Below are 22,012 nucleotides of genomic sequence, written 5' to 3'. Positions count from 1 at the left end.
CTTTGGAACATGGGTTTTGGGTTTATATGCACGTGGGGGTTAATTTAATGTTTAATAAAACTTTTTAAACATTGAACCTTTGGAAATAATGACTGCGGCGGGTAGGAATGAAAGGTTATCAGTTCAACCAGGGGTTAACTGATCCCAATGGAGAGGAGGAAGGCTAAATATAAGTCACAGATGGACTTAATATTTCCCTAGATTTTTAGAACATATGGCTATAGTGCCCAGGGGGGGGGAATATTCATTATTTTGGGGATTTTATATAATTTTTGTAGTAAATGGGGATAGGGGAGTGGTTAGGGAGCTATACACTACAATTAGAAGTTAATATGATTATGGGGTGAAAGAAGAGAAGAAGGCTAAGTTCTAGCAGTAAAACTTAGATATAGGGGCAAATGAGAGTGGAAAGTGACTTTAGATAAGAAATATGGCTTCTTTTCATTTAGGAAAGCCAACATTTTGACTTGATGTTTCACAAAAATGAAATGGAATGAGGACTTGTTGGGCAGATCCCAAGGTCCTTTAGGGGGATGTTAGTAAGAGAGTTTGAGAGGGAGGAGAAGGGAAGTTAGACATGCTTCCAAAATTCTGCCATTTGAACACTGGTTTGCTACCTCTGCCACTAATGAGATGAGTTTCCTTTGCCAAGCCAGAACTGAATATGATCTTGTTTCTGCAACCCCAAGCTACCTACCCTTTTTACAACACCTAGCATTTTTGTTACTTCAGGAAAGGTGCACTTAGACTTGCAAACCTTGATTGTTTTTTTGTTCTTTTCTTTTCTTTTAAACTGCCTTTCCTATCTAAAACTACCCTTATTTCTTCCAAGGGACCAGATTAAGCTGTTGGGCTCCTTCATTCCCTACCTAGTTGCTACTCTGCCAAGCTTAAGCTGTTTAGACCGATACATTCTCTATATTCTAAAGCAAAAAAATGAAAAAGATTTAAACCTAGGGAAACCAAGCTTAAGTTGTTTGGCTTTCCCTTAACTGAGAAATCATTCAAAAATGGAACTTTTGCAGCTTGAAAAAGATGAACATTTTTGGCACTTCCACTGTCAATCATGAAATATGAAACCTGTTGCAACAGGAGGCTAACAGTGGCTCCACTTGGGGATGGCGTTTCCTTGTGGAAAGCCAAGAACAACAGGTCAGACTGCCTTAATCTTGAATTATTTGCTGTGTTCTAAAAACTTTCTCCTTGTTGGCTTCTTTATTTATATATATGACAGCAGACCTGAAGAGCTTAGGGCCTTCACCTCGGGCTTCAACTGCATCCAGCTGCTATCCAAACAGAAAACTGAAATCCTACCTACCTACCCTAATCAGCACTTGTTTGCTGGTTAGGTAAAATGAAACAACCAGTGCAACCATTTTAGCACTTGTAGAAAGAAACAAACTGTCTGACTGACAGTTGGTGAAATCAGAGACATTGTCTGGTCATGTGCTCCCATAATCAAGATTGTGACATATGAAGGTATTTGCTGAATGTCTTGGTCTTCATAGAGAAAATATGTTGAAGATTTTGAGTTGAAAAGATCCTCCATGTAATCAGCTACAGGATCTACAAAAGCATTACGTGGGAGAGTTTGTTCTAGGCTTGCTTTGACTGATGGAACAGCTGCATCCTTAGTAACAACCTCTGCAGCCAATACTTCATTCTTTCTCTTGAAAGTATGATCATATTTAATCTGTAAGTCAGAAGGTAATACAATTTCCTTATGACTAGGAGAAGGAAGATTTTGGAAGAACTCTTTAGGATTAGGAAAATCATATGACTGAATTTGAGAATGCGAAAATTCAATCTCATTCTCATGTTCTTCAACAACTAGGTCCAGGAACGATATTCTGATTTGAGGCTGTTCTATTGTTTTGACCTTTAACAACACAGATCTAACAAAATCTTGATCAATTTCATACTCTGATAACAACTTCCTGAATTGATTTATAGCTTGTTCAGTCTCATATTTCCCACACCCGGTCATCCTATCAAATTATTAACACTGTGAAATGGGATTTGCTTGGCTGTATAACTGCTCAAAGCTTTGAAAATTTTTCTTTCAGGCTCGCTCCTCCAGTGGAGTCTTGATTGTGAAGATTATGTGGAGTCGCTAGGTGGATGCTCAACTTTAGAGTGCCTGATCTCTGTCCACCATCAAAGATCAAAACTAGACTTGTAAAAATGGTTGTGAAGGTCTGGTTCTTCCCAAGTGGAGCTTTCCAACTTTGTTTGTGAAATTATCTGAGGATGCGTCCCCAGTGGAGTCGCCATTATGTTATCACTCAGGTTGTCCTTAAGCTCCGGAAAAGGATACGGCCGAGGTAACCACAGACCAACTTTGGACTGCAGGTTCTAGCCCACCTGCAATCAGAGAGGGCTCTCTCTTTCAGATTTAGCTTTGTTGAAAAGGATCTTAGGCTAGGTATTGAGTTCAGGGGTTTTGTGTAAGTTTGGCGGGAAGGATGATGCTTCAAGTAGAGAGGCAAGGCATATTGTGGTAAATTTCAAACCATTGGGCATGGAGTCATGGAGTAAGACTGTTGGTGCGTTTTCTTGATCATAAGAAAGATGAGGAGCAAGGTAGCTGCTTATGAAACAACATTTAAAGCTTAAAGATGGAATGAAAGCTAAGGAAAGAGAGGAAACAAAGAATCTCTCCAACAGTTTAGCAGAATGAAGATGAATAGACCTTATCTAGGAGTAGTTAAGAATTCTTAGTTAATCAGTCATTCATATGTGAAATAGGTCAAACATGAGCCACAAAAGGAATTCATATTTATGTCTAGATCAAGAGGAAAACATTTGAGAAGCCACAGAAACTGAGCATAGAGTGCATTTAAGCAAATTCTAGACCAATCTTTTGTTCTCCGACCTGAGAATATATGAAAATGAAATAACAAAGGTAGGGAACACTTATTGTATCATATTGTAGCACAAGAATTCGTCATTTAACTCTTCAGAGACATCAATAACACATCAACAGTCCATTCTCCAAGCTTGCATGTAGTCTTTGATTATAGAAAAATATCAGAAATACAGTGCGAGTCTCTTCTGGATACATTAGCCGACCAACCCTTCTAACAATGTAGGGGGAGGTATATATACAAATATTGGATGCAAAAATATTTGAGTCAGAAGTTAATAGTTCATAACTTCTCTGCCAACTCCTAAGCAGTGGTTGATGAGAATGTAAATGCTGAAATAAATACAAATGTAAGAACTGTTCTTTTCTGCTAGGAAATATTGAATTTTGATTTCATTTGAGTGGGTTGGGGTCGTGCTCTAAAAATCCGCGCTTTTTGGGGCTTGCTGCCCCAGCGTCTTTGCTTTGTGACCGCCTCAACTTGTTCGGCGTGCTCTCGTGCCTTAACCTGTGCTTGCTGGTGACCTGGGCAAGACGGCCAGCATTGCCTGCCACCAGTTCTCAGAAGGCAACTGATGCCTTTGTATTTTGACAAGTGTTTCATCGACCTCTGTGTACTTGTAATAACTGGGCAGCATCTCAAATAGATGATTGACCTCATGCTCCAGGTAAAATAAGGTTTCCAGCCTGTCGTAGAGTGTTTGTCCTGTAGGCGGCCCTGCCTCTACTATAGAACTTGACGCAGCAGTAAGCTGATTTGTGACAAAATTATTGAGCCTGGTAGCATATTGGTCACATGTCAATAGCTTTCCAATGCTAGTCAACAGGCCGGGAAATCCTCTAATCTGTAGTGCTGCAAGCTTTACGTCAAAATTGTCTACATACATTTGTATATCCCGACAACTTGCCTCCAGAGTTTTTACCAAGCTTCTCAATGTGAGCACACATTTTGCTGTTAATATGGCATCTGTTGTATTTATGATATGGAGTGCTGCCAGCTCTTCCCTATTCTGGTTATTCAGAAAGTTGATCATTCGGTTAGCCTGCTCAGGCATGTTTCCTAATGCTGCTTTGGCTCTCTGGTTTTCATGCTTAGCACGGCCAATCAGTTCCACCTGTTCATATATTGCTTGAATTGACCTCCATTGGCTGGTGATTGACTGATTTATTTTGGCCCACAGAAGTTTCTTTATTTTAGCCAAGGTCTTTTCCAAGGATAACTCTTTCTCCAAGGCTTTGATTATGTCCCTCAGGGCCTTAATTTCTCTTGTCTGTTCAGCCACTGTCATTTTGGACTTATCATATTTTTCTTCTAGTTTAGCCAGCTTTTCTTTGGCCTCCTTTATTTCTGTTGCTTGTAGCTTTAGCTCGTTGACAACTCTTGTCAACTCATTCACACTCGTGATAGACCCAGGAACTTTTGTTGTTGCCGCTGTAGATTCTGTAGCTGTTGTTGTGGCTGGAATAATTGGAGGGGTCACTGCTACTTGTGATGGAGGATTAGCAATAGTTGGGATTGTTTGAGGAGGTTGGGAGGTTGACTCTCCCTACTTTCCTTGTAGTGCTTTCTCCAATTCCCCTTCCAAATCAATTACTCTTTGGTTTAATTTCATCATTAAATCCAACTGATCCTCAGCTTCTTTCTCCTTCTGCAGTTCTTCTGTTTGAGGATGCTTAGTAGGAAGCAACCTCAATCTCTTTTTTAATGCATCAATGTCATCATCTTTCTTTTTCATAAGGGTTCTCACACCCTTAGGATCTTTAGGATCACGTCCCAAGTCCACAATAATCTCCTCAAGTGTTTTAATTCTATTATCTTTGGCTGTGGAGGACAGTCTTTCAAAATCCAGCTGAGTGTTAGTATTCTTCAATGACTCTTTCAACTCACGGGCCAATGTGGCCTTTTCTGTAAGGGTGGCATAAAGCATTTCGGTTGTCTACTTGTGTAATTCTATTTGATCCATTAGGTGCATGTCCTTGGCCAAGACCTCCAACCTTGTCTTAACAAAATCTGCAGCTGACTGTGGCTGCTGAACCTTCGGTTTTAAATGGCTGAGAATCATCTTTTCTTGTTTGATATCAAATGCTACCATCAATCTTTCCTGTTTGGCAGGTGTTGCCTTCAGGAATTTCTTATACAATTGCACTCTTAGCAGCTCATTTTGAGCTTTGATTTCTTTGAAGCTGGCCTTGGTGCTGGCTGGTTTCTTGCCTTTTTGTGTGGAGGAATACACCTCCATGTTGTGTTGTTTATCTTGCTCTTGCTGAAAAGAGATTTTTGGTGTATGCAGGCTCGCTTCCCTTCTCGGGCTTTCTATGACCTCTTCATTGACCTCCTCCTCAATTGGAGAGTCCCCTCTTAGCCTTTTTGATTCAGGTTGTTGTGTAGACCCACTAGCAGGTGTGGAGTCTTCTCGGTCTTTCTTTTTGCCTCTTTCTTCATTGATCGGAGTTTGCAGAGGTGGCACTTGCAGTGTTTCCATTTGGTGAGGAGGGGCTCGCACTTGAGTTTCTTCCATTGAGGTGACCGGCTGTTCCGTGACCGTTTGCTCTGTCTCCAACGGCTCCTTCCCTTTGGCTGTACCTATTGCTGATGTAGAAGCTCCTTGGGCAGCTTGTGAACATGCAGTTGTAAAAGTTCCCTCTTCAATTTGGTAAGGCAGCTTGAAATTTACCTGGTCAGCAGAATCCAAGTCAAGAGTCTTTTCCAGATCCTTAACAGTTTGCTCCAAAAGTTCCTCTTGAGTAAATTCTTCAACTAAAGTGCCATGTGCCCATGCATCTTGATTAGCATATTTTTCAATGTCAGGGTATTTGTAGTGGTCATAGGGTGTTAACCTATATTTGATTCTTCTAGCACTAATAAAGCCAAGAGGGTCATAAGGGACCCACCAGAAACTCCTTTTCAGCTTAAATTGATCTTTGAGTATCAGGTCAACTTCTTGCCAACCATCCTTCTTGTTCATAATGAAGGGCCTAGGCGGTCTTTGAATTTCAGTTGTGCCTTCTTCTTGGTGCTTTGGAAGTGAGTCAAATCTGAATTTATAAGCTTCCTGTAGTATTCTAGTGCAAACAGCGTCATTGGCACATACCTCGGGAGCCTGTAAGAACACAGCTCACAGCCATAAATTCTGATGATAGTATGGTCTTGATATAGGTACCAATTACCTAATTTGTAATTCTTAGATAGTTGCAAGATCTTTTGCATTTCATAGGTTATTCTGGGAGGAGGAACCTTCATCAAGAGGCACGACACAGGATATACAACTGGTTAATGAACTCACAGTATGAATAAGGAGAGTGTTGGACTTGATGAAATCAGATGACCAAAAGACAACATACCTCTTTTCTCCCTTTGAATCCAGTTTCTTGATAGGGCATTGGAAGATTTCAGATTGATAAAACATGAACAAATGATAGATATAGGAGGAATATTGGAAAATTCACTGCCTATCTAGTCTAGTGAGCTGGTCATGGATTTTGTTTGATATGAACCTGGCATAATTATACTTGACAGCAGGAGGCTGTCCTTGGCTGAAAGAAAAAAATATAACCAGCACTGTCTCGTCTACAAGTTCAGTTGTTGTGAAGCCCAACACATAGGATATCATATCTACCAACAGTTGGCCCACCTCATTGAAATGGTCATAAGGAAATGGGGGTGGTCCCTTTGGTTGGCAATCTGCCCTCATAAATGTCATAGCAATCATTTCAATCTTGGTACCAGGGAACCAAGAGGCATCTTCCAGCAAATTATTTATGGAAAAGGGCAGTAGTGTCTGAGTCTCTTTGAAGTTCAACATCTGGTTGATGGAGTTGGGAGTGGTGTAGAAAAGTATGCTTCCAGATGAAGACTTGACAGCTCTGTGACTTGGTTCATAATTTGCAGCACAAAGGTGAATAATCTTAGGAAAAATATTCACAGAAGGGAGGAAAAAATGGGGCAGATTGGACTCCCATATGCCAAACTTGTCAGTTTTGTTTATGAAAATTTTTCTCAGCTAGCAGTAGGTGTGTAGATGATTCCTTTTGGCAACAAAGTCTTGAATAAAATAATCTGTATCGGCCAAGGGCATGGACTCAAGCTCTTTACTTGGTGGGTTGATGGGGGTAATGTTCAGAGTAGATGGAGTGGCCATTATGTAGCTTTGAATACTTGAGCTGAAAGAAGGGCTAATGCAATAACTGTCTAACAGATTTTGCTTGCAGAAACTAGCAAGAGTAGGCGAACTGAACTCAAATGTAACAGTAGCTGGACAGCTTGAGAGATTATGATGTAAGAGACCAATTTTGTGGAGTTTTGGGTAAATTTCCCTTTTTCAGTGAATTTCTGGAGCTAGAGACTGTGAGGAACAGTGCAGCGGAGCAGAGGGTAATTGCAGTTTTAGTGGACGGACTTGAACAACAGAATAGGGTATTTCCCAGTAAAATTGTAAATGGGCACAAGGTTACCGAGGCTTTTCTGAAGTGAAGGGCTTCCAGTAGGTTTAATGGAGCCTTAGGTGCAGCAGAGTTACAAATTGGGGAGTTTTTTTTCAGGTTTACAATATGTACAGTTGGTAAACATGAAGAACAGGAGTGACAAAGGGGAAGATACGACAAATACCTAGTGCAAACGGTGCTGAAGTGGACGAATTGGTGCGCAGGTAAACTATGAAGCCGAATTGCAGGTCGTAGCAGCTTGCCTGGTTGCTTTGAAGCTTCGGGAGTGAGAAAATGAATGAAAAATGGGACCAGAGCATTCAAATGAGCCCACAAAAATGAATTACAATGGTCGTGCATGCTCTTTTTGAGCAAAAATTGACATTTTGGCATATTTGGCACTTTTTCGAGATGTCGTCAGTATGACGTCATCGGCGGATCCTGGGGTACGGATGGATGACGTGGCAAGATGAAGTCAGCAGATGACGTCATCATGTACAGATGGGTAACGTGGCAATACGATGGCAGGGACACGGTGACAAGGCACATGTACCATGGGATGAGGTGGCGGCAACGTGGTATGGCAGCAGAGGTGAGGAGATGACGTCATAGGGGAGGACGTGGCACTGATGTCACACAGGCGAGGGCGGTAAGTGGTTTTGGGCACACCGCCTTAGCGCCTGGGTGTTTTTGAGGGAGGGGGTTCCGCCACACCCGAGAGGTTGATGCATGGCGGGAGTACGACGACAAAACCGCCGAACTCTCTGATGCTAAACCTTGGGTTGTTGGTGTGCGCTAAGGGCACGCCCACCGTAGATCTTGGGCGGGCCAAATCTAATGGCTGGTGGGGTGGGTAAGGTGGGGAAAGGTTAATAACTGGGCCCGCGCGTTATTTAATTTAATTAATCACATGGCGGGGCGGTTTAACGTTAATAAAGTGGGTTTTTCGGGATATACGAGCGGGGTTAAAAACTTTCGAACATGGGTTTTGGTTTTTATATGCACGCGAGGGTTAATTTAATGTTTAATAAAACTTTTTAAACATTGAACCTTTGGAAATAATGACTGCGGCGGGTAGGAATGAAAGGTTATCAGTTCAACCAGGGGTTAACTGATCCCAAGGGAAAGGAGGAAGGCTAAATATAAGTCCCAGATGGACTTAATATTTCCCTAGATTCTTAGAACATATGGCTATAGTGCCCAGGGGGGGGAATATTCATTATTTTTGGGATTTTATATAATTTTTGTAGTAAATGGGGATAGGGGAGTGGTTAGGGAGCTATATAATACAATTAGAAGTTAATATGATTATGGGGTGAAAGAAGAGCAGAAGGCTAAGTTGTAGCAGTAAAACTTAGATATAGGGGCAAATGACAGTGGAAAGTGACTTTAGATAAGAAATATGGCTTCTTTTCATTTAGGAAAGACAACATTTTGACTTGATGTTTCACAAAAATGAAATGGAATGAGGACTTGTTGGGCAGATCCCAAGGTCCTTTAGGGGGATGTTAGTAAGAGAGTTTGAGAGGGAGGAGAAGGGAAGTTAGACATGCTTCCAAAATTCTGCCATTTAAGCACTGCTTTGCTACCTCTGCCACTGATGAGATGAGTTTCCTTTGCTAGGCTAGAACTGAAGATGATCTTGTTTCTGCAACCCCGAGCTACCTACCCTTTTTACAACACCTAGCATTTTTTGTTACTTCAGGAAAGGTGCACTTAGACTTGCAAACCCTGATTGTTTTTTTTTTTTTTTTCTTTTAAACTTCATTTCCTATCTAAAACTACCCTTATTTCTTCCAAGGGCCCAGATTAAGCTATTGGGCTCCTTCATTCTCTACCTAGTTGCTACTCTGTCAAGCTTAAGCTGTTTGGACCGATACATTCTCTATATTCTAAAGCAAGAAAACGAAAAAGATTTAAACCTAGGGAAACCAATCTTAAGCTATTTGGCTTTCCCTTAACTGAGAAATCATTCAAAAATGGAACTTTTGCATCTTGAAAAAGATGAACATTTTTGGCACTTCCACTGTCAATCATGAAATATGAAACCTGTTGCAACAGGAGGCTAACACCCTCCATAATGACTTTTGCAGTAATGGCCATCCAAATCTCTATAGATTCAATATCCCCCATCCACCCAGGTGCTTTGGAAAAGAAATATGATCCATCTTAACCAAGTCGATTTTGGAATTGTTCTTTACAAGAGACCATATATATTTGGACATAATTTGGTAGAGATACTTCAAAATGTAGTGAGGGAGATAATATAAATGAGCCTAATAAACTCCCAACTGTGTGATCACCGATTGGGTCAGTGTGATATGCTTTCCCAAAGATAAAAATTTGAATTTCCACCCAACGATCATTTTATAAAACGGTCCACAAGACACATCCAGTCATTAACCTTATAATGATAGGGCTTAATATGATAACCGATGTATTTCATACCCCCCATCAATGTATCAATTTTCACGTCAAAAAGTCTATGAATGTATGCAATAACATCCAGATCACACATGCCATGTAGTATGATAGACTTCTGAAGGTTCATGAAAATTCTGCTGGAATTCCCAAATTTAGAAAAGATTTGAAAAAAATTCATCCATGCAAACCTGTTGATCATCCCCGTGATGAGCACATTGTCAAAAAGAAACCTATGTGAAATCATGATATCTTTGCCTAAGACTAGTGTATCGAAATGACCCTCAGTCACAACATTTTTTATAAGTAAGTTGAGCCCATCCATTGCCAATATGAATAATAATGGAAAAAGTGAGAAACCCTATCTAAGATCTCACCCAGTCCTGAAAAAATCAGTGGGGTAGCCATTAATAATAACAACATAGATGACATTTGTGACGCAAGCCATAATCCACTTAGCACACCTAGCATGAACACCAATTTTGTCGAGAACCATCCTTAGGTATCCCCACTATAGGCAGTCATATGCCTTCTGGAGATCAACCTTCATGATAGTGGAATTTAACTTTTTGGTATGGATTTAATGCATGCACTCTTGAAAAATAGCCACTACATCAGGAATTTGTCCATTTTGTAAGAACCTGAACTGGTCAAGAGAAATGTACTTTGAAAAAGTGTGCTTAGTCTTGGCTGCAATAGTTTTAGAGATATCTTATAAATAATATTACAATGTGAAATGTGTCTATAATCTGAGAGAGAAACAAAGGATGTCTTTTTCGGAATGAGTGTTATGTACGTAGAACTTATATGCATATGAATGTAACCCCTGGTCCTCGATTCCTCCACCATATCAAGAATATCTCACTGAAAAATGTAAAAACTTTGAGTGAAAAGTTTGACCATCCACCCATCTAGGCCCGAGCTCTTGTCTCGCTTAGAGGATTTGAGCACCACCAAGATCTCCTCCCCCGAGACTACTTTGAATAGGTCTGAGTTAGCATTGTCGTTGAACATGGAGGGATATAAATCCACCCCCCAAATTTGGTCTTCAGCGTTGTCTAAGTCCCTGCAATGGTAGGCCATCTCAAAATGATGAACTGCAGCGCTACAAATATCCTGTCTGGATCCCTTCTACATCAGTAATCTCCCATGTAGAGTTGATTTTCCTTCTATGATTGGAAAATCTGTTGAATAATTTTGTGTTTCTATCACCTTCCCGAATCCAGGCGCTAAGTAGTGTCTTTAATTTGTAGTAATTGTTTCCTTTTAAGTTCCAAAATATTGTGTATGATTCCTGAGTGGAACCGGGGGATTATGCATAATAATTTGAGAGCATATGGCATCCAACTCCACCAAAATATCATTTAGCTCTTTTTTCAATTAAGATCGTTTCGTCCTCTCCCATGCTTTTACCTCCACGTTTAAGTCCTCATGTTTTTCCAGAATATGCTTCATGGGAGAAATATCTAGAACCATGTCCCAATTGCATACTTCCCGCACAAATTCGTTAAAATCCGGGTCTTCCAACCATACCTAGTTAAACTAAAATGACATCCCACATCTGAAATCCCCTCGTCTCTAGTGAATGATAATGGGTTGATGATTTGATGTGTAATTATTCACAATATCTGATTGGAAAGACCCAAGCCTCTCGACTAACTGTTCATGTAATAGGAATCGATCCAACCTTTTCACCACATAACCATCCCCTGATCTACCATTGTCCCAGGTAGGAACAATCATACAAGGGCATATATCTACAACGTTATAGATGATAATAATATCGTGTATCTGATCAGCCATATCATCAACTTTTATGGATCTTCCCCATACCTCATTTAGATCGGTGGTATAGTTCAGGTCCCCACAATGACAAATGAAGCCAATCCCAAAATATCCAATGTAACCAGTTTATTCCAAAAGGAGATCCAGTCTTTGTACGGGGTATAAACATTTAATATATGGATACGACACTGTAACCCTCTGATATAACTAGCAAGAATAATTCTCTCAAAAAATGAATATGCCTGCACTTTAACCCATCGTGGATCCCATAGATCCACCAAACCCCCCGAACGTCATGCATCATCTATCGCAGCCATATGCTAGTCAAGTAGCATTTTTCTGAAATATTGAATCAGTTGGAGAGCCAGATGCTTAGTTTCCTATAGAAGTATGATATAGGGATAGGATGAAAGAAAAAGTTCATTGACGGCCAAATATTTTGGAGCAGCCCCCAGACCATGGATATTCATAGAAAGGATGGAGTTCATCTTAAATCGGGTGCGACCATTTATACTCTAAGGTCCCTATGAGAGGTAGTCAAAGAAATAGGAAAATCTATGAGAACATGGGGGTCAAATGAATTAAAAGGAAGAGGTCGAGTGCAACCTCTAAAGTGTCTGCTATCTCGATTCTATTTCTAATAGACGGTGATATTTCCCACTGAGGAAGGAATAATGTATGGAGATGATGTGCCAGGTGGCCTGTGAATAGTAAGGGTTCAAAGCTCCAAAGTCTTCTTCTTCTATTTCTAACGTAAGGTGATATTTTCCACCAAGGAAGGACTAATGTGTGGAGATGATGTGCCAGTTGGCCTGTGAATAGTAAGGGTTCAAAGGTCTAAAGTCTTCTTCTGGAGAAGGAAATCTAAGTCATTATCCACCAAGTTGGTAGGTGAATATAAGGATGATTTGGGCCATGTAGGATGACTCCCCGTCATTGGGGATGGATGTGAGGTGCATGATTGGGGGGGTGTAGGGATGTATGTGATATGTGAATATGAAGGAGCTTCATATGTCATCGAAGGGGGTGGTACAATATGTGGGTGAGGCAAGTCAACACAGGGGAGGATGGGTATCCTTTCCACCGGGGATGAAGAGTTGTTGTGAACTGTAGGAGTACCGAAACCTTCTGGAGTCCATGGGGACGAAGGGACAAGAATTCGGACACAGTCATCATGCTTCACAAAATGTAAATCAAGGGAATGGATGGGAACAAAGCCGAGTACCTGATGAAAGCAAAGCGTCACCCGGATGATTTTTCACTGCATGTCCATTCATAGGAATTGCATAATGAGTATCAACCTTCGCCTTTGAACCAAATCCATGCTGCCTTTGTGCCAAACTCCCACCACTCGTTCTGTGTGGACACTATGCCATAATATGCCGAGTATGATGACATAGAAGACACCAGAAGGGTACACCCTAGAAATCTTGTTGCCTCACCATGTGGGTATCCTCCCATTGTAGTTCAATGTGGTCTGGGAATTCACCCTTGTATTCCTTTTCGATCCGGATCTATGCAATTCTCTTATCATCTGCACCCAAACACTATGGGTCGACATAAACAAACTTCCCAATAACATTGCCAATGTCCATGAAAACTTGTTGAGACCGAAATTCAATGGGAAAACTGAGAAAGTTGGCCCCAATTAATTTGTTTTGAGTGATCTCCTTCAGGGGATTAAATCCAATATACTAAGAATGAAGTGTTAGGAGATTCCTCCCATTAATCCATGGAATGGCCTTAATTTTCACTAAATCGTCCTAGCTAAGGAAATGGAAACTGTACCAATCACTTAACAACCACACCACCGTAGGCATGGAACCCAGTAGTGACCTCCATTTGGATTCACCCTAGCTACGCATTTAAGCTTCAATCAATTCAGCAAAATACCATTTACCAACAATTGTCGGCCTCTTCTGTAAACTGTTAACCCGATCAATCAAAACATCATGGTTGAACTAGAGCACAAGTGTCGGGGTGGTAATTTTGATAGATCGTGGTTGATGTCGGGTTCGTCACCCTTTGATGTCATGTAGTACCCCATGTGATCCTGAAGATGCATGTCCACCATCTGGAATGTGCATCGAGATGTCCACGAGTGCCAAGTGTCTGGTTCGTTGCGACCCCCCATCCACTCCAACCCAGAAAATAGACAGTAATGCGATTCAACTTCTAGCATGGCACAAATGTAGGCCTCATATGTAGATGTGTTCGACACCAGCATGTCCATAGTATCATAGGGCAACAAAATATGATGGTAGCATATAATAAGAATATAAATTAAAACTAGACTTAAAAGTCTGTTAGAGAAATAGGTAGGTAATAAGAGAATCCTTCAAGAAATCTCAGCCAGGAATGTCTAGGGATCTTGAAAACTCCAGCACCGTAATCAAAACCCACGGAACATAATACCCACATACTACTAAATGATGTATACCTCCGTTAGAACACAATCCAAAAAGGGAATGATACGGATGGGTGGAATAAAAATATGGAATGCCCGATTTAGATCAACAACACATAATCACCAATATCCAAAAAGTTATAAATAGAATGTCAGAGAAATATTGAGATGCAGACCCAAGTAATCTCAATTGAGTGGGATCTGGATAACCACCAACGGAAAATTCAAAACCCTCGGAAAATAGATATTCTGACACCGAATAATCTGATACACCCTGGTGGACCGACATCCATAACAGAGCTTCCAAGTGATACAACATCTAACTAGAGGCAATGAATAGGTAGCAAGATCTATATACCCTCATAACAAAAACAACTGTAGTACCCCAAACAAGTACACCACTAGCTACAAACCTGGAAACCAAATGCTTTGTATGGCTTAGAGATGATGAATGAATTAACCAACCATTCCCAGAGAGGATATAGGTTTTTAGGAATCAAACAAGAACCCTCTCCCTACTTATGTGGTGGAAAGACAAGGTTGAGAATCTTAGTCCGAATAGGCATTAGGACACTTGAAGGGAGAGGGGGTGTGGGTCCTAAAAATGCAGATAAGGATGTATATTGCAATATAGAGAATAATCAGGATGTGGAGGATTTCCGATTGTAATAAAGAGAGAATGTCATCCAGGCAAAGTGAGGGCATTCCAGATGTGGAAAAGGAATGGAGATCAACATGAAAAACTCAAGAGGGATACAAAAATGGTCATAGGCATATATCATACGCATCAAACCCATCATGGGATAGCATATAGATATAGATGATCTAGTGCCAAACTACACCACCGCCCCAAGAATGGGAATATTATGCAAATATCCACCGCAACTAATGATTATTTAACCATGCAAACCTTGAAACACAGGGAATCAATCAGTGACATAAAGCCATGTCATAGCAGTTCCAAAATCACCGTGTGCATACCTGTTGGTCACCAGTTACACCACGACCTGCATCAAATTCCCTTTGGCATAGCCTGTTAAATTTTATAGTATTTCCTATTTGTCATGGATCCTAATATGGTTGTTATTATGCAGAGCGTCCATATGCGTGTTCATTCAGGTGTTCCATGAACACCCAAGAATCTTTCTCTTAGTAACTGTTCCCAAAACATAAAAGATACTCATATTTAAAATGAAGCTTCACCATGTCGGTCTTGACATTTGATTATGATAATGTTACCATTCCTTGGTATCGTAGTTGAACAACAAATTCACAAGTCAACAAGGTCCTAATAGTAATATTCATGAAGTTTGTGTGTTATTATGCCTACTTCAAACAAGAGGAAAGAGTGTGTGATATAAAAACTCTGTAAAATTCAAGTATCTATATTTAGTTAAACTCAATCGAAACTAGTCATATTCCATAACTCAGATAAAAGAAAAAAGAAAAAAAATCCCAACATAGGCAAAGATATATTTCATAGGTAGAGTCGTCAAGAAACAAAAGCAGAGACGCAAATGATTATAGTAAGAATTAACATCTTTACAACGATGCTCTTAGATGCAGTGATAGACTCTGAAGAACTGTTCAATAGATATTAATTCTCATTGAAGTGGTTCTTATATGCATAGACACACCTTGCCACTCTATCTAAGGATCCATGCTAAACTTTTTGTTTGTGATTTTATTTGAAGCACTCTTGAACATATATTTTTTTTTTTTTGTCTTTGCATATGTTTCTTTACTGCAATGAAATGTTTGTGCAATAGATCCTTTCCTCCCTTGGGATTGTAGGATTTTTTTTTACACGGCATTTATTCGTGGACAGAGAAGGAAATAAACATATGCAGAGATAGAAACAGTTACAACTAGATTTAATACATGTTCAGGAGTGCTTCTTTCATGGAGAAACATGATTTGTCACTACATCTAAGAAGCATTGCTGAACAGATATTATTTTTTGTTGTAACCGATTCTGTCACTGCATATGTTTCTTTACTTCTATGAAATATATACCATTTACAAAATAGTTACAATCCCAATGTAGGCAATGGTCTATTGCACAGACATAGCAGAGACATAGCAGTGAAATACAATACTAGAGACAAAAACAATTACGACAACAATTAATATATGTTTTGCAATGATTCTCATATGTGAAAACAAAGTATTTTGTTTCTGCATCTGAGAACCAAGAACCACTGCTTAACATATATTTATTCTTGGCTTAATTATTTTTTTCTCTAATGTTATGTATATATACCATTTACAAAATAGTTACAATCCCAACACAGGAAATGGTCTATTCGAAAAACATAGCCGTAAAAAACAATACCGGAGAAAAAAATACTTAGGACAACCATTAATATCTATTCTGCAATGGTTCTCATATGTAAAAACAAATTATTTTGTCTCTGCATCCGAGAACCACTTCTCAACATATATTATTCTTGCCTTAATTGTCTTTTTCTCTCTACATTTGGTTCTTTCATGTTGTGTCCTTGTTGTAGATCCTTGCTTGGGTTGGAATGGTGGTTTTTTAAGATCTAATCAAAGTAACAAGGTATGTTTATGGAATGTAATTTAGGTAGTTGAAAGGGCTTAATAATAACCTCCCTACCCAGATTCAAGTCCCATTGACATGATGCATGATGCTCCTTTTTAAGTACCATTATACTACTCTATTGAGAATTTCTATATAATAATTGTGTTGATTTTGCACCTCTTCTTTGATTCTTGTAAATAGAAAAAATCAAAGTGACATGGTCAGAGACCCACTCCAATATGAGAATACAATGTGTTATAGAATTAGAGGCAACAATTATCCACATCTATTGTGTTATAATGCCACTCTCCCCATCTAGAATGCATTTCCGATTCAACTAGTTGAATTCCGGAGCTAGATTAGTTGAGGGCGGCTAACTTGAACCTACCTTAACTATAGTTAGTTAGGGGTAGCCAGTGAGTTCTTCTTTCTGGAGGGTTAACCCCACTTAGTTGAGACTGAGGGTTCCCAATCGCTTTCATGTAGTTGGAGATGGGCTAGCTTCCGAACAATCCAATGTTGTTGGGGCGGGCTCCATCGACTAGCTATCAATCCAATAATGAAAGCATGTTCCTTCACCCAGGGCAACTTTATTTCCCCCATCCCAACGTAATTCTGGATTTGGTGCTGCTGGCTACTATGGAAGGGGCTAATTCTCCGAACTAGTTTAATTGTTAACTACTGGGAGCTTGGATATTTGCTGCGGCAATATTACATATTGTAATCTGGTATGGAAGTGGGTCTCTATTTTTTTTTTCTAACATAAATAAGTTGATATAAAGAACCCTGGTTACACGCATTAGAAATAATCATAATAAATATTAACCATTTTGAAAACTATAAGACCATGAGCCTTAAGCTTTGCATCTTTTCGATTGGGACGTCATTGTCATGTGAAAACGAGAAGAGCCATTTGATTGAAGGTGCAATCTCAAACTCTCTACAACCTAATAAACATTTTGCATAACAAAATGACCCTTTATGGTTTTATGGAAGAATATTTGTTTAAGGGCGCTCACAGATTGTCATGATCGGTAATACAAATTACCTTAGAAAGAACTGAAACCCTAATTCAACAACGTTTGATTTCATGGCATTCCATGACTTCTTAACTAGGGCTTCCTATTCCTCTGTAAAACCCTCGTCTGGACGCTTGTAATTCGACTCCTTATCTTTGATAACTAGGCTCGAGATATCACCTGCATTCAAACAAGAGGGAGGTTTTTTTGATAAAACTCTGCCAATAAAAATATATTATCGATGAAATAATTACAGATCTAGAAATCCAGTGGTAGCCATCAATGAATTTTAGAGAAAATAATTGCATATTTCTAAGATCTGCAATCAAGACAGAGGAAATAATAACTTTCAATGAAGACAAATATCCAAGGGTAATGAATATCAATGATAATCATATAAAATTTGATATCAATCCCATCGATCTTATATTTAATTAAAGGATAATTTTGTTAAAATTTTAAATATATTAAATAAAAGAAGGCAATTTGTATATTCCATTACAACTTAAAACTTAAAGTTAATATAAATTATTAAAATTTTCAAATTTAATTATTTAAAAATATATATTTTCATAAAATAAATCTTTCTTTTATATATATACACATAAAGGTTAGTTTAATTGGTAAATATTTTGGCAAAAATACTTTCACTTTCCCAATCTGTAAAGCATCATTTTAGTTGCAAAAACTTAATAAAATAAATTAATAAATAAAAATGATAACTTCTTATTTATTTTTAAATGTATTAAGAATTTTTCAAAAATAGTTATATAAATAATTGTAGTTGTAGTTGAATGAATTATATATATATATATATATATATATATATATATATATATATATAATTATTTATTAAATGGATAATATTTCCATATTTATATCTCTATAATATAAATAATGAATATTTTAAATTTAAATAAAATTATAAACCATTTATATTTATTAAAATAATTTAAAAAATAGTTACATTATAAAATTTGATTTAAATATAAATATTTCATATATCTATATTTATGATGAGGAGGCTTTTATCATAGACTAAGGTTCAATTTCCACGAGGAAGTAATTTATTGCTAGGGGACACCTTTAAGTTGTTGTTATGGTTTCGTGACCTATGTAAATTTAAATGAATCAAAGCTCATCCCAAAGCGATTAGATCCAATAGTAAAAGACTAGGAATTATTAATTATTAAGCAAGATTCAATTCCCATAAAAACTTAAAATAATGTCATGAAATTCGCACGCATATATATCAAAATATATTTTGAAAAAAAAAAATAGATAGAAAATTAAATATTACTTATTTAAAAGCATATGTATTTCACAAGTGTGTATTTTGTAAATAATTTTTTAACTATGACAATAAATAATGCATATATCAAGGCATGTGTATTATGTAAAAAATTCTGTAGCTATAACATTAAATAATGTGTATATGAATGGTCGCTATAACATTAAATAATGTGTAACTGAATGGTCAATGTTTATACATTTACTATGTTTACACAAAGACATTGATATTGCCAATGTAAGAAATGGTAAATAACTAAACAATGCTATAAGTTACTACCATAAACATTAAACACCAAGCACGTCTATTTTGTAGAAATTCTTTTAGCTATGACATTGAATAATGTTTATATGAAAGCATGAGTATTTTGTAAAAAAATGTTTTGCATGAACATTAAATAATGTGTATCATAAAGTAAAACTAATGTTGTAGCTATGACATTTAAATAATTATTTATTAGTGATAATAACATCGCATACAAAATCTACTTTATTATCCCTCCAAATTTGAGAATTTACATAACTTATTAGGTAGGGTTACAATATGTGTAGGGATGTGGATCCTTTCTCTATTCCTTATTTGACATACCACGAAATACAATAAGTTGTGGCTTATCGAACGATAGAATAATACAAAGTTGAGATAATTGATCGTTTTTCAATTACATCATTAATTTGGTTGGTCAAAAGTTATGCTCGTTCTATGATATATTTTAACAACTTCAATATTGTATGTTGGTACCATTCACATGATTACTTGTGAACATAGGTGCCTTTGTCGACATCAATTACCAGTCTATTGGGACGTCAGGGTAGGAAATATTTTCAATGACGCATTTGAAATATAACAATAAGGAGGAAACCAAAATCGATATTATTAAACCACAATTAATCCAAATTTAGATCTGCCATTTATTTAAAATTAAATAAAAATAATCTTAAATCTATACTTAAACACAGTTATAAGTGCTAGAGTAAACAAAGAAATATCAAAACGAGAGTGGGATGTCCCACTCTTGTTGAGCATCTATATTTATACTAAAATTCGAGTCAGTTACATTCATTAGAATATATAATTTTCTAGAAGATGTTGTCCTTTTAATTCTGAATAAGTTAAGGTGGTGTGTCGTAGGAGGCAATGTTGATTTTTGAACTATCAACAAGCTAAGATAGTTTCAAATGTGCGGTGATGGCTAACAATGGTGAAATATAATTTCTAACATTCTCCCCCTTAATTATTTTACCAAAACAACTTTGGCGAGGGTTTTGTAAATATGCATGAAACTGATCTTTTGATCTACATAACTCCAAAAAGAAATCCTTTTCTACTACATGGATCAATCACGATAAACTCTTTCTAACTTGGTCTCCTACATTTCAACTCCATCTCATATTTTAACTTCTTTGATTACACATCAAGCTTAAATACATGTACACCTACCACCCTCATATCTACCTAGTGGTTAGAAGAATCCGCTTATCACGTCACTTTGCTTGTGAATCTGCCTCTCTATAGAGCAAGCATTCCACGTATAGTTATGAACTAAGTACGGTGCAAGGCTTGAAAGCGAGCGTGAAAGTCATGTGAAATGTGAAGGGGTCGGCGGGTGCACTCTAGCTCAACTATCTCCCGTCATACCTATTGGGACACCATCTATTGCCAGTAGCGGGAAAACCTTACTATTCTCCAATTCCATGTATTCGGTTAAGTAAGCCCTGCCAGCTATGTCCCACCCATGAAAGAAAGTACTGATCCGAGTTATGAATAATGACTGCATGTGTTATATATAGAGATAGAGGGGTGATCCTGTCAACAACTTGATGTCACATACTCTCTCTACTAAATAGGGATAAAGAATACATTCCTACCTCAATAATTATATATGAAGCTTAGATAAAAGTACACCCTTGTATCTACCTAGTGGTTAATTCCACAACTTGATGTCACATCCTTTCTCTACTTAACAGGGATAAACACTACATGTTTGACTCAACAAGGCTGACAACACATCTGAGAAATCAACTTTGAGGTGTCGAGTACAACTGATCATGCACCCCTTACAACAAAAATCCCTGATTACAACAATATCATGTGTGGTACAACAAATAAAAAGGTCAATTATATGCTCAAATATATAAGCCCATTTATATTTCATCTTTACCTCATCTTTATTGTGTACACATAGATGGTGCATTCATGAACCCTCTTTGTCTTCATTATGTTCATCATAATTTCATATCGATGAATTTAGACAGTATAAAAAACATGACATGGATTTCTTTCTTATAAGAAATATTAAATATAGCCTCACAACATAGGCTCCACTCAACATATAAATGATTCCATTCTTACCACAATACAAGAAAATTGCTCTAACCACAACATATGGAATATGTTTCACTCAATGTTACATACACTTCTATCATTAATGACATCTTTTTCACCCTTTTGAAGGGAAACACTCACGTGTGGAGGTATAGTTGGATCACACTGCTAGTTCTTGATGTTGAAACGATTGATCAGAGCTTCAACCCTTTTGTGAAGTTGAGATGAACGCTTGTTGCTACAAAAATCGAGCCCCCTCATAACAACTTCAATGAAGAGAAGTCTTGTTCCTCTTTAAATGATGAGACAAAATTCAACGATTCAGATAAACTCCCATTGTACCATAATTGAGAACTAATATGGAGGATCTAAATGATATTCAATATGGGCACAACCTTGTCAAGAGGACATCGCAAGTCATCTACGAACTTAGCAATAAAGGTTTTCATTTTTTCCCATTTTCTTTTTGAAAATGATCGAAGTATAAAAAAAAAACTCCCTTCTCGCTAATTCTATAGCATTAATGGGTCTCTTTTCCATCTTCCATATGCAGATGAACTACAATTTTTTCTCTTATTTATATGTTGTATTTTGAAACATTGTGATCTAAAACAATTGGTCCACAACTCACTATCTTTACTAGCAAACAACGGTATTACATCCACTACGACTGAGTAGGTGTGGCTTTATACTTTCAGACAACAACTATGTAAATACTCAATGGTTCTACATTCATCTTCAGACCACAACAGTGAATGATTTTAATATGCTTAATTCCTATGTTAGATTGTCTACTGATCCTTGGACCCTCCTGTGAGGGAGTATGGAGTAGGCCCTAGGCCAGCTGTGATACCACTTGAAAGAAATAATACAGACCAGAATAGAGCTATGGCTGCAAAATTAAACAAATAAATATCAAACAAAGAGTGGG

Source organism: Pinus tabuliformis, chromosome 3_1 (genome assembly GCF_031772625.1).
Source record: "Pinus tabuliformis cultivar Carrire ecotype Pingquan chromosome 3_1, CPIR1, whole genome shotgun sequence".
Taxonomy (NCBI): Eukaryota; Viridiplantae; Streptophyta; class Pinopsida; order Pinales; family Pinaceae; genus Pinus; species Pinus tabuliformis.
Note: the sequence above shows the minus strand (reverse complement) of the source record.